The 14,589-nt window shown below is 49.8% G+C and overlaps 1 long non-coding RNA gene across 1 annotated transcript; it reads left to right on the top strand.

Annotated features, from left to right (window-relative positions):
* Window positions 1-31: 31 nt before the first annotated feature.
* Window positions 32-5,742, top strand: LOC115498975. Its single transcript, XR_003964039.1, has 5 exons — window positions 32-315; window positions 1,459-1,596; window positions 1,854-1,974; window positions 2,783-2,943; window positions 5,220-5,742. It is a non-coding gene; the product is annotated as an uncharacterized LOC115498975 (long non-coding RNA).
* The last annotated feature ends 8,847 nt before the right edge of the window (window positions 5,743-14,589 follow it).

The raw sequence follows: 14,589 nt of genomic DNA, 5'->3' as shown, positions 1-14,589 counted from the left end.
GGCCGCCATGGCGGCCAATTAGCACCCGCGCGCCCTCCTTCCCCCCGGCCGGCGAGAGGTGCTTCCCAGTGCGCAGGCGCGCGCGACCGCCGCCCGGGCCTCGGGCCAATCAGGGAGGCCCGACGCCGCCACCCTCCCTTCGCTCGCGGCAGCCACGCCCACCCCTGGCGGCGTCTGGCTTCTTAAAGGGATACTAGCCCTGCACAGGTGGGGTTCAGCGCTGGGTCCTGTCTAGGGAGGGAAGGAGGGAAGGAGGGGGCGGTGGCGACAACAATGCAGCCAGGTGTCGCGGCCCCCGCGCAGGACGGCCGCCAGGTGCGAGCCCTGAGGCCCGGCGGCCTCGGGGGAGGGGATGGGTGTTCCAAGCGCAGCGACTGCCGGCGCCTGCAGTCGGGCGCCCAGCCTCGCCCCGCGGTGCGGCCCTAGCGGCGCGGCGCCCCGCGCGCCGCACATCCGGGTCCTGGCGCGGCCGGGGGCGAGGGGGCGCGGGCGCGCGGCGCCCCCCGGCTGGCCCCGGACCGGCGAAGGACCACCTCCTCCCCCGCTTCCCTGCAGCCCGCGCTGCTCCGCCCCTGCGAGCGACCCTCCCGCGGGTCCCGCCTCCCCACCCACGGTAACCTTTGGAATCCGCGCTAACTGGGGCCTCCCCTGCCCTAGAGCCCTCCTTGGCTCCCCAGCGCGCGCGGGCCGCGCAGCTCAAACTTGGTTGTGTCAAAAGCGGGAGGCGAGAGAGCAAAGATGTGTGTTTCCAGGGCGCCCGCCCGGCTGGCCCAGAACAGCGTGAGACTCTGGATGTCGGAGTCGTGAGTTCCAGCCCCGCCTTAGGGATCAAGTGTCCTTAAAGTCTTAAAATAATAAAAATAAAAATAAATTCGAAAACGTGTGTTCCAGGGCTCATACCCTGAGTTCATGATTCTCAGGGCAGGAATGAAGAGAAATTTAAGGAAGCACCCCAAATCACTAGGTTATAAGATATGTTAATGTGATTTTTTTTTTTTTTAATAAGGATGCGAGGCGCTTGGGTGGCTCGATGGTTGAGCAACCGCAAAAGGGGTACCTGGGTGGCTCAGTTGCTAGAGAATCCGTTCCTGACTTCTGCTCAGGTCGTGAGCGCACTGTCTTGAGATAGAGCCCCTGATCCCCCCTGATCCGCCTCTGTCCTGACAGCCTGGAGCCTGCTTGGGATTCTCTCTGCCCGTCCCCTGCTCACCTGCGCACTCTCTCTCCCTCCTTCCCTCTGGAAATAAAAAAAATAAATAAACATTAAAACGAAGAAGGAGAAGGAGAAGGCAAAAAAAAAAAAAAAAATCCATGATGACAAAAATACCAAAATTTTTAAGTCGAGGTAGCATCCACCTCAGCAAATGCATGTGACCTCACTCACTTCCCCCAGACCCGAATTTTACAGGGTTTATGTTATTTTCATCACAATTTTGAAACTTTCAAAACCGTTTTCAGATGAGCAAGAAATTGCAAAGATAGTACGGAGAGTTTTTCGTCCGCCTCCCCCAGCCTCCCCCAACGATAACGTCTTCCGAAAACACCGTGTGTTACCCAAACCAGGAAAGCGATGTTGGTACAGTACAATCAACCCAGGTACAGATGTTCAGATTTCTCAAGTTGTTTGTTTTTTGGGTTTTTTTTTTTTTTTTAACGTGAAAAATACTTTGGGCGTATTTACAGAAGGCACGATACAAGATCTGCTGTAAAATACTAAGAGTGAGCGGGCGGGGAAGGGGGAGAGTGGATGAGACAAAAGGGACTGTGAATTGCTCATTGTGGAGGCTGGGGCCTGGATTCATGAGGGACAGTGACAATCAGTAGCTAAGGCTGCCGTACTCTTACTCTCCCAGATTTGCCAGATGAGGCTCTTTGCATGTTACCGTTCTAGTTGGCCCTCATTTTCTGATGCAGAAACACAGGCTTTGAGATGGGAACCCACCTGAGTTTGGCAGAGGCGGAAGCTTAACCCAGGTTCAATGCTGTCCAGAGAACACCGTCATAAACCGCGTCAGTCGCTTCCACTGAGATATTTAGTAGTAAGCTTTCCGTATATTGAGCACCTCCTATATGGCAAACACTGTTTTGGGTCGCGGGACAGCAAACATATTCCGTAAAGGTCAGGATGAAAAATATATTTGGCTTTGCAGCCCGCGCACAGTGCCTCTAGCAGCCACTCGACCTTGGCATCATGGGGCAGAATCAGCTGTGGGCTGTGTGTAAACAAACAGGCATAGGCTGTGTGCCAATAAAACTTTATAAGCACTGAAATTTGAAATGGATATCATTTTCACGTGTTATAAAATATGCTTTTGTTTCGTTCAAACGTTTAAAAAAAATCTCAAGCGCTGTTCAAAAACAGTTGTGAAGCAAGACTTGGCTCTCCCTCCCCCTCTCCCTCTTTCCTTCCATTCTTTCTCTTTCTTCCTTAATTTCTAATCGTGATAAAAGACGCAAAGCATAACGGTAAAAATCGTTTTTTTATTAAAAAAATTTTTTAATGTTTATTTATCTTTGTGAGAGACAGAGACAGACCGTGAGCAGGGGAGGGGCAGAGAAGGAGGGAGACACAGAATCCCAAGCAGGCTCCAGGCTCTGAGCTGTCAGCACAGAGCCCGACGCGGGGCTCAAACTCATGAGCTGTGAGATCAGGACCTGAGCGAAGTCAGATGTTTAACTGACTGAGCCCCCCAGGCGCCCTTCTCTGGCTTATTTTGATGAGCGTGATGTCCTCCAGACCTACCACGTTGTAGCCAGTGTCACGATGTCCTTCCTTTTCCAGGCTGGAGAATATTCTGTTGTGTGGATGGGCCACCTTTTGCTTCTCTGCTCCTCCCTCGATGGTCGCTTGGGTTGCTTCCAAGTCTTGGCTATTCTGAATAATCCTGCTATGAAAACAGGTGTACAAATAGCTGTTTGAGACCATGCTTTCAACTCTTTGGGGTAAATACCCAGAGGCGGAATTGCTGGTCACGTGGGTAGCTCTATGTTTAACTTTGAACCGCAGGGTTTGCTACAATGGCTAGTTAGTGTATGTTGTGTTCCCACCAACAGCACAAGGGCTCTGATTCTCCACATCTTCCAGGACACTTGCTACTTTCTGGTTTTTGTTTCATTTTGTTTAAATTGTTTTTTTTTTTCTTAAGTTTATTTATTTGGAGAGACAGAGACAGCAGAGGAGGGGCAGAGAGAGAGAGAGAGAGAGAGAGAGAATCCCAGGCAGGCTCCATGCGGTTGGTGCAGAGCCCGATGGGAGGCTCCCACCCACAAACCCGTGAGATCATGACCTGAGCCCAAACCGAGAGCTTAACCCACTGAGACACCCAGCCCCCCACCTTTCATATTGTTTTAACAATAGCTTCCTAATGGGTGTGAAGTTGTACCTTATTGGGGGTTTGATTTGCATTTCCTAAGGATTCATGCTCATTTCTCATCTCTTCATGCGTTTATTGGCCACATGTATGTCTTCTTTGGGGAAATGTCTGTTCAAGTCTTTTGCTCCCCCCCCCCTTTTTTAATTGGGTTGTGTTTTATGTTGTTGAGCTGCAGAAGTTCTTTATATATTGTGGACACTAACCCTCCATCAGATATATGATTTGCAAATATTTTCTCCCATTCCTTGCATGCCCGACTTCATATTATTAAGATTTCAATATGCTCTAAAATGATTGCTCTCCAGATTCAATGCAGTCCCTGTTTAACTCCCAACAACTTTTCTGCAGAGATACAAAAACCCATCCTAAAATTAGTGTTGAATCACAAGCGACCCCAAATAGCCAATACAATCTTAAAAAAAAAAAAGAAAGAAAAGAAAAGAATGAATTTGAGGACTCACATTTCCTGATTTCAAAATTTCTATAAAGCTATGTGATTAAAACAGTGTGGTGCTGGCCTCTGCACAGACATATTGACTGATGGAATAGAATTGAGCGTGAATTTTGTGTTATGTATATTTTTTCACGCATTTTTTTAACTATAAAAAATTAAAAAATTATCTTTGCCTTTCTCAAGTTTTTATTTATTTGTCTTGAGAGAGAAAATGCAAGCCGGGGAGAAGCAGAGAGAGGAAAAAGGAGAACCCCCGCCCCCAGCAGGCCCCACACCGTCAGCACACAGCCTGGCGCGGGGCTCAAACTCACAAACCGTGAGATCATGACCTGAGCCAAAATCAGACACTTAACCGACGGATGCCGGCAGGCACCCCTAGAATTGTGATGTATTCTTACACCACTAATCGAGAAAGGACAAAATAATCTCGAAGGCATTATGCTACGTGGCGGGGGCGGGGGGGGGAGCCGATCTCAAAGTGTTACACACCGTGTGATTCCATTTATACAGCATTCTCAAACTGTCAAAATTGGAGAACCGGAACAGAGATTAGTGGAACGGCCTGAGGGCTGGGCCATGGGGAGCGGAGTAGGGGAGACAGAAAAGGGATAGCAAAAGGAAGATGTTTGGAGGAATGGAATAGGTCTGTATTTTGGTGACAGTGGTGGTTATGAGATTGTATACACCAATGACACAAAGCTACACACACATTATACCAATGTCCCCTTCCTGGCTTCTGTAGTGTAGTTGCATTAGATGCCACCGTAGGGAGGGGCCTGGGTGAAGGGCACAGGGGACCTCTCTGTCCTATCTTTGCAACTTCCTATGAATCCATAATTATTTCAAAGTAAAAAGTTGTTTTCTTTTTTTCCTAAGGGCCTAGCCCCCCACCCCCACCCCCGGCGGCTCAGTTGATTGAGCGTCCGACTTTTTTTTTTGGCTTGGGTCATGATCTCCCGGTTCGGGGGTTCGAGCCCTGAGTCAGGCTCTGTGCTGACAGCATGGAGTCTGCTTGGGATTTTCTCTCTCTCTCTCTCTCTCCCTCCCTCCCTCCCTCCCTCCCTCCCTCCCCCCTCTCTCTCTGCCCCTCCTGCCCCGCCTTAAAATAAATAAATAAACATTTAAAAGAAGAAGAAAACAGTAAAATAACATTATTGAGAAATTCCGTAAAATTCGAATATAGAGTAGGGATGTCATAATAGGAATTATTATCACGAGCTGGCAAAAGCTTGATCATTGTTGAGTACCTGTGAGTGATACATGATGAGTCTTTATGCTTCAATGTGTAGCTATTGCTGTGTGACAAATAACGACTCATTCAGCAGCTTGAAACAACAGTTTCACAGTTCCTGTAGTTCAGGCATCCAAGCCCGTGTGGTTCTCCTTCCTAGATGCTGAGCTGAAATCTAGATGTGTGCTGGGCCGTGATCTCATCTGGAGGCCCGACTGAGGAAGGACATACTTCCAAATGTGCTGAGGTCATGGGCAGAATTCAGTTCCTTGCGGTTGGAAGACCGAGGGCTTCAGCTTCTAGCTGGCTGTCAGCTAGAAGCCACCCTCCAGGACCCGTCACAGGAACTTTCTCAACATGAACGCTCACTCTATCCCAACCAGCGAGTGAGAGAGACAACTCACATGCTGGAGACTGCAATCCTAGGTAACCTATTTACGGGAACAACTTCCTCCACTTCTGCTGTCTCCTGTTAGTTAGAAGCAAGTCACAGGTCTGAGCAACACTCGAAGAGAGGAGATTATACAAGGGCATGAATACCAGGAGGCGGGGATTGGCAGGGGCACTCTAAGAGTCTGTCCACCACGGTACCTTTGAAAAAATTCATAATAGGGGCACCTGCCTGACTCAGTTGGTGGACCATGTGACTCTTGATCTCAGGGTTGTGGGTTCAAGCCCCACATTGGGTGTAGAGCTTACTTACAAATGAAATCTTAGGAGCACCTGGGTGGTTCAGTCCATTAAACATCTGACTCTTGATTTCGGCTCAGGTCATGATCTCATGGTTCGTGAGTTCGAGCCCTGCATCGGGCTGTGTGGTAACTGTGCAGAGTCTGCTTGGGATTCTCTCTCTCTCAAGATGAATAAAATAAACTTTAAAAATAATAAAATCTTTAAAAATATATATATATTAACATTTATTTATTTTTGAGAGACAGAGCAAGACAGAGCATGAGTGGGGAGGGGCACAGAATCCAAAGCAGGCTCCAGGCTCTGAGCTGTCAGCACAGAGCCTGACGCGAGGCTCGAACTCACAAACCGCGAGATCCTGACCTGAGCCGAAGTTGGACGTTTAACCAACTGAGCCACCCAGGCGCACTTTATAAAATACATATTCATAAAAAAACATTAGAAGCAGCTTAACAGCTGTGTATGTAATTAGATCCCATGTATAATATTAGGTATCTGTGTTATTATTATTATTTAATTTTAAATATTTTAATGTTTGTTTATTAAACATTAAAGATACGGGGCGCCTGGGTGGCACAGTCGGTTAAGCGTCCGACTTCAGCCAGGTCACGATCTCGCGGTCCGTGAGTTCGAGCCCCGCGTCAGGCTCTGGGCTGATGGCTCAGAGCCTGGAGCCTGTTTCCGATTCTGTGTCTCCCTCTCTCTCTGCCCCTCCCCCGTTCATGCTCTGTCTCTCTCTGTCCCCAAAATAAATAAACGTTGAAAAAAAAATAAAAAATAAAGATAGACGGGTAGAGGGTGAGATAAAATCCCAGGCAGGCTCTGTGCTGTCAGCTCAGCGTGGAGCCTGACAGGGGGCTCAATCTCATGACCGTCACAACTGTGAGATCATGACCTGAGCTGAAACCAAGAGTCGGATACTTAGCCAACTGAGCCACCCAAGTGCCCCTAGACATTCGTGTCATTATTAAAAATTAAAAGTAGCCATACAATTTGACCCGACAATTTCACTTTTAGGAATATATTCCGCAGAGATGAATTCTAGCATACGTCCCAAGCTCTGCACCGGTAAATTAGGAAATGCGTGATTTGCAGAAAAATTTGTGCTGGGTGTTCCAAGAGGTGGCAAGGCTCACAGAATTCTTAGCAGTATCACAGGGTGGTAACGATGAATTGTGCCCCCGTGTCTGTTCTCTGTCAGTAATAGGACTTCCTATTGTAAGCTGGGCACAGCCTCCCAGAATAAAGACTACGTTTCCCAGGTTCCCTTACAGCTAGGCGTGGTCATGTGACTAAATTCTGGCCAATGAGAGTAATGATATGTACACTTCCTTTCCCTTTTCCTCTCTCCCTCTTCCTATTGGATGCAATGTGGACACGTGGTGCACCATCTTGGGCTATGAGGGTGAAGGCAATATTCTAGGGAGGCTGAAGCAAAAAGAAGGATCTTGAGGGGCGCCTGGGTGGCTCAGTCGGTTGAGCGTCCGACCTCTGCTCAGGTCATGATCTCTCAGTCTGTGAGTTCGAGCTCCGCGTCGGGCTCTGTGCTGACAGCTCAGAGCCTGGAACCTGCTTCGGATTCTGTGTCTCCCTCTCTCTCTGCCCCTCCCCCACTCATGCTCTCTCTGTTAAAAATAAACAAACATTAAAAAAATTAAAAAAAAAAAAAAAGAAGGATCTTGAGATGTTGACGGCAACACGTACATTATATACGTATTTTACAGGTACGCTGCGTGTCCCGGACTGGGACCTGCTTGGCAGGGGCCTGCTTAGCACAAACACAAAAACAGTCCACTGCCTTAAGTGTTAATCTCATCCGAAAACACTTTCACAGAAACGTCCAGAATCATGTTGGGCAAAATATGGCGCCACGGCCCAGTGAAAGGGGACACAGAAAAGTAACTAGCACGTGGGGTAAGGTAGGATTTGTGCTTACAAAGATCCTTCTGACAGCTGTGAAAAATGGATTGTGGGGGGCACGAGTGGAGGCAGGAGAGCAGGGAGGAGGTGAGTGCGGTCACCCAGGGAAGTGATGATGCCGTCCTGGACCAGGGTGGGGGCAGAGGGGATGGAGTGAAATACATAGAATCAAGGTGTTTATGTGAATAGTGAGTTCTGATATCATCCTATTCTAATTAAAAAAAAATTTTTTTTTACATTTTATTTATTTTTGAGAGAGAGAGATTCAGAGCACAAGTGGGGAAGGGGCAGAGAGAGAGAGGGAGACACAGCATCCGAAGCAGGCTCCAGGCTCTAAGCCATCAGCACAGAGCCTGATGCAGGGCTTGAACTCACGGACCGCGAGATCATGACCTGAGCCGGAGTCAGACGCTTCACCGACTGAGCCACCCAGGCGCCCCCATATTTGATTTTAAAACATTTCTAGGTCCCCAAAAAAGAAATCCCGGAGAGACTCACTTTCTGTCTCAATGGATTTGTCTGTTCTGGACATTTCTTATAAAGTGAATCATATGCTATATGAACTTTACGTCGATTGTGTCACTGAGCATCATATTTTCTTTAATTTTTTTTAATGTTTATTTTGAGAGAGAGAGAGAGAGAGAGAGAGAGAGAGAGAGAGAGACAGCGCAAGCAGGGGAGGGGCAGAGAGAGAGGGAGACACAGAACCTGAAGCAGGTTCCAGGCTCTGAGCTGTCAGCACGGAGCCCAATGGGGGGCTTGAACCCACAAACCGTGAGATCTGATCTGAGACAAAATCAAGAGTTGAATGATTAACCCACTGAGCCACCCTGGTGCCCCTGAGCACTGTTTTTTAGGCCCATCCACACCGTGTATGTGTCAGAACTTCACTCCTCTTTAAGGCATAATAATACTCCAATGTGCAGCCCGACCACATCTCCTGACCCATTCCTCAGCCCCCATCATCTCCTGCCTGGACCAGCACACTACCTACTGCTGTCTGCTCTCCCTCCCCCCCCCCCCCCAACAGTCCGTCCTCCCCGCAGTGGCCGCCAGAGGGCACCCGTGAGCACCCGAGTCAGGCCCTGCCCTCCCGTGCCCACAGCCCTCCAGGGCTCCAGAATCACTGGCGGTAAAAACTCAAATCCTCCCAGGGGCCCCCAAGGCCCTGCACGACCTGCCCTATCCCCTCCCTCCTCTCCCTTCCCCTCCTCCCTCTCACCCTCTCCCTCACTCTGCTCCAGGCACAGGGCCTCCTTACCATTCCTTCAACACTCCAGGCCATGGTTCTGCCCCAGGGCCTTTGCACATGTTCTTCCCACCTGGAATGCCTTTCCCCCAGGCTCCCATATTGCTCTCTCCCTGATCTTCAGATCTCTGCTATCTCCTTAAACATATAAAGTGTGTATTACCATCTGTCCCCACTCCTCCCAGCCCCTAACTCTATTTCACCTTCCTTCCCAGCATTCTCGCCATCTGACATAACCATACACTGTATTCATTTATTCATGCTTCTCCCTGCCAGTCCCATTAGAACATAAGCCCCACCAGGATAGGACAATTGTCCTGTGTCCCCAGCTCCTCAGTCAATGTCTGGCAGACAGGAGGTACCCACTAGATATGTGCAGGGTAGATGAATATCATTCACACTAGAAAAATGGAGAGCATTTTATTTATTTATGTATTTATTTGTGTACTTATCTACGTATGTATGTATGTATTTATTTATAGCAATCTCTACGCCCAGTGTGGGACTAGAACCTACGACCCCGAGATCAAGAATCACATGCTCTTAGGGGCGCCTGGGTGGCTCAGTTGGTTGGGTGTCTAACTTCGGCTCAGGTCATGATCTGACTGTGGGTTCAAGCCCTGCATCGGGCCCTATGCTGACGGCTCAGAGCATGGAGCCTGCTTTCGATTCTGTGTCTCCCTCTCTCTCTGCCCCGCCCCCGCTCTCTCTCTCTGTCTCTCTCTCTCAAAAATAAACATTAAACACCAAGGTAAAAATAAAAAAAAAAAAAAATCACATATTCTGAGTGACCCAGCCAGGCGCCCCTAGAGCACGTTATTAAAATAAAACAAAACAAAACAAAAGATCGCATGTAGGTTTTTTTTCTCACTCTCAACACCGTGAACAACATTCAGGACCCGATCATTCTCTAAAGTGGGGCCATCCTGGGCACTGTGGGGTGTTGAGAATCCCCGGTCCCCGCCCACTTGCTCCCAGGAGCCCTCCTAGTTGTGACAACTACAGATGTCCCCCAGACACGGCCCAGCGTTCCGCGGGGGACAGAATTGCCCCATACATCAGGGGTTCTTCTCACTGGGGTCTCTACTCATATGCTCCCTTATTCTCTGGGGGATCCATGCATCCCAGGGTCCCCGGACCAGCCTGGTTTACAACCATCATCCTGGTATAATTAAATCAGGATCCCTTTTACTTTCAAAATCGTCCTGGTTTGCACTTTGGTAAAAGGACGCGTCCACTGAAGCTGAAATCAGGCATGGTTGTATGACTCAGCAATTCCACTCCAAGGTATGTCCCCAACAGAAGTGCTGTGGGGACATGCGCTAGAATGTTCCATAGCAGCGTGAGTCGAAACTGCCCCAAACTGGAAACGGCCCAGATGCCCACCAACAGTGAAACGGGCGAATCCATTGTGCCAGGGTCTCAAAAGAAAAATACAGCATTGAGAAGAGGCCACATTGCGTAATTCAACATGCCCGAAATTCACAAAGAGCAACCCCCCCATCTATGTGGTTAGAAGACAGAATGGTGGTTTCTTTGGGGTGGCGGCGACTGGAAGAGACATGGGGGCACTTCTGGTCACAATCTGTATTTTATTTTATTTTATTTTATTTTATTTTATTTTATTTTATTTTTAATTTTTTTTATGTTTTTTTTATTTTTGAGAGAGACAGAGACAGAATGCGAGTGGGTCAGGGGCAGAGAGAGGGAGACACGGAATCGGAAACAGGCTCCAGGCCCTGAGCTGTCAGCACAGAGCCCGATGCGGGGCTCGAACTCACGAACCCTGAGATCGTGGCCTGAGCCGAAGTCGGACCCTTGGACCGACAGAGCCACCCAGGTGCCCCTATATTTCATGTCTTTCGAAAGTTGTATGAACGTCAAATTTTAGCATCCATCAATAAAGTTTTATTGGCACACAGCCGCGCCCATTCGTGTAGGGTGTCTGTGGTGGTGACGCAGCAGAGGTGAGAAGCCCTGTGGCCCAAAAAGCTGAAATGCTTTCTACTTGGCCCTTTAAAAAAAAGGTAGCCATTTCTGCTGTCCTGGAGTCATGCCCCGGGCAGTCCAGCTAAAGCCACCGACTTGCTCCCTCCCATGTGTGTGAGAAGTCGAATAGGTAGAGAGCCACTTGACTTTCATTGTTTCTTCCCTTGTGCCTGCCACCTCAGGGCCTTTGGATTTGCTCTTCCCCCTCCCTGGACTACACTCTCCACTTTGGCTCATTGAACACTTTCTCATCTTTCCTGGAGCAGTTTAAGAGTCACCTCCTCCAGGCAGCCCTCCCTGATTCCCCAGGCTAGATCATAGCCCTGCCCTGTTCTGCCCTCTCCTTTGCTCGGTCTCTCTCTCTCCTTCCCACCCAACTTGAAAGGTTCAATTTGTGCACATATTTGATTGACTGTTTCCTCCACCAGCCAATCAGCTCCCCGAAGGCAGGGACGCTTTGTCCCTGGAGACAACCAGGAAACCCAGGAGCTCCCGGTCTGAGGGAGGTGAAGAATTCCAGGCAAATAAGGTGGAGCCAGGCCGCACAGCTGATGGGTGTCTTTGTGGGTGGGGAGAGGTGGGGCCCCTGGAAAGCCTGGGCTGGAGGTCCCAGGAGCAGCTTAAAAGCAAAGAAAGGCAAAACGGTTTGCCTAGGGCTCTAATCAAGTCCCTAAGGGCATGTTGGGAGCCCCAGACCAGACTGTCACCTTTACTTGTCCTCCGGGATGGTCGGATTGTCGGTTTAAGCCTCCGTAAACTGGGGCTTTACAGCTCCCATGGCAAAACCCCTCTGGAGGGGAGAAGCAAGTCTGTCTTTTCCTTAGAGCCTTGTTCAGGGACCTTGGACATCAGCGTTGCCCTGGAGCTGCTGTTCTCACCGGTTGGCCTCGCCAGACTCCCCTGAAACTGCACGACTCTCCCCGGAGAGCAGCATGCGTGCTTTCTCCCCAAGGCTGGTTCCACACGGGCCTCTAGCAGAACGACCCACGGAAGAGCCATGCTGGACCCCGAGGCAAGGGGAAAGATCTGTGACTCTGGTCCTGTCGTGGGTTCGAGCCCCGCATCGGGCTCTGCACTGACGGTGCGGCTGAGGTTTTTGGAGTGCTCTTAAATTTTGTGCCCAAGGGAAACCATCCGCTTTCCTAATCCCGGTTCCAGCCCTGCCGGATAAGTATTAGGTGCTAATAAATATTCGTAGAAGGAATAGTTGGAACGTCGAGCCTAGTGTTTCTGTCCCACAATGGGAGCTGGATTCGTTTGCTGTGGCTTAATAACAAAACACCACACACGGCAGGGCTTGAACAACAGGTACGGGGGCACCTGGGTGGCTCAGTCGGTTGAACCTCTGACTTTAGCTCAGGTCATGGGCTCGCAATTCATGAATTCGAGCCCCTTGTGGGACTCTGCTGTCAGCGCAGAGCCTACTTTGGATCCTTTGTCCCCCTCTCCCTGCCCCTCTCCAGCTTGTGTGCATGCGCGCGGTCTCAAAAATAAATAAAAATTAAAAAAAAAAAAAAACCCAGATATTGATTGTCCCCCAGTGGTGGAGGCTAGAAGCCCGCAATCGAGGCATCGACAGGGCTGGTTTTCCCGAGGCCTCTCTTGTGGACTTGTGGACGGCTGTCTTCTTGTGGGATTCTCTGTCTCCCTCTCTCTGCCCTTCCCCTGCTTGCATCCACCCCCTCCCCCGCCCTCACTCTCAAAAATAAATAAACAAAAAAAGAATTTAAACTCATGATGTCTGGCTTCCGTTGAACCACATCTGAAACCCATCCAGGCAATAGTAGTGGGGCAGAGTTGCTCCCTGATTCAACTCATTTTTTTGTTATGGTCGTAAAATACACATAACATAAAATTCACCCTCTCAGCTATTTCCAAGTGCACAGCTCAGCGGCGTCAGGCACGCTCACACTGTTGTGCAGCCACCTCTGTCGTCGTCTCCAGAACTTTCCATCTCCCCAAACGGAGACTCTGTCCCCATGAAACACTGGCTCCCCACCCCCGGGCACCCCGCCCTCCCCCAGGGGCTCCCACCATCCACTCTCTGTCTCTGTGGACTGGACTCCTCTAGGGACCTCCTGTGAGTGGGGTCACGCAGGACGTGTCTGTGTCTGGCTTCTGTCACTGCGCATAGTGTCCTCCGGGTCCATCCACGTGGTGGCAGGTGGCAGGACGGCCTCCCTTCCTGAGGCTTGAAGAACCTTCGGTTGTACGAATACACCAGCAAACCGTGACTTTGTGAGTCGCTGGTTTCTTCTCTCATCTGCTGTGAGACTCCGATCGAATCCTCTAACTTCTCTGAGCCTCAACTATCTCCTGCACAAAGGAGCTCAGCCAAAGCCCAGGGTGTGAGGGAGATTATGCGAATTCACTGATTTCAAGGGCGGTGGCCGGCGTTCCATAAACGCTCCAAGTGCATCAAAAGGCAGATACACGAGGGGCGTGCAATGGCGGGTGCTGGTCAGCAGGGGCCGCTGCCGTCGCCTCCCGGAGGTACAGAGTTCTTGGCTGGCGCATGCGCAGCTGAGCCTCCCTGCAGAGGCGACTTTTTTCTCCTGGTTCTTCCCCGCCCTTTACCTCGGCCTGTATTTATTACTGCAGACCCTGAACCTGGCTGGAGCTGCTTTTGCTCTGTGCTGAAGCCCGGTACCTTCCCCAGGCTTCTGCTGAACGTGGGTCTGGGAATAGCGGTGGGGACAGGTACCGTGCGTGTACCTGGTCCCATCCCGGCAGCTGTGGGGCTGAACACGTCCCCACGAAGAGTAGCAGCGGAGGGAAGGACTTCAATCTCACTATTCTCCTCGTTAAACTCTCCCCGGCTTATTCAGTTTACGCTCAGTTTTCGTAATAAGCATTCTGCTCACGTGAGAGCAAATTGAACCCCCTCTTAACGAAAACCTTTGCTTTTCATCTCTGAGATGCCTTAATTTGAAAGGAAGTGCTGCGAAGTGTCTAATACGGAGCCCAGGACACAGTGGGCGCGCAATACATTTAAGATAGAAATTAACTAAGAACGGGAAACCTGAGGGGCGCCCGGGTGGCTCAGTCGGTTGAGCGTCCGCCTTCAGCTCAGGTCATGATCTCACGGTCTGCGAATTCAAGCCCCGCGTCGGGCTCTGTGCTGACAGCCTAGAGCCCGCTTTGGATTCTCCGTCTCCTTTTCGCCCTGCTCCTCCCCCAATTGTGCTCTATCTCTGTCTCCCTCTCTCTCTCAAAAATAAATAAATGTAAAAAAAAAAAAAAAGAATGGAAACCTGATACCCAGCTACTTCAAATGGCGCATGCATATTTGTAAATTTGCATGTTTGTAAATTTGATGTTAATTTGTAAAATTGACATCAAAACGTGTCATGAACACAGCTGTAGGTGTTCAAAGACCCCGAAATAACCCCGAGGGTGAATGCAATCAACGACTGGACAGAGCTTTACAAAGCAAAATGCGCAAAGCATTTGTGGGAAGGAGTGCACAGGCTCGGAGTTCAGATTCCAATTTGCATTGCCTTTTGCAGGTGCTTATCTGAGGAAAAGCAGTGCAGTCCTTTTGAGAGCACGAGTGTAGGGGAAGATTTACCTCAGGGGTTTCTTTGTGCTAACGGGAATATCATTTGGGGATGACATAAGGAATACTTACTAAGGGTCTACTATGTACCAGGCATTGGGCTTGGCTCTATATAAAGAATAA

This window comes from Lynx canadensis, chromosome A2, assembly GCF_007474595.2.
Source record: "Lynx canadensis isolate LIC74 chromosome A2, mLynCan4.pri.v2, whole genome shotgun sequence".
Classification (NCBI taxonomy): domain Eukaryota; kingdom Metazoa; phylum Chordata; class Mammalia; order Carnivora; family Felidae; genus Lynx; species Lynx canadensis.
The sequence above is the reverse complement of the archived record's forward strand: the minus strand, read 5'-3'. Positions and strand labels throughout refer to the sequence as shown.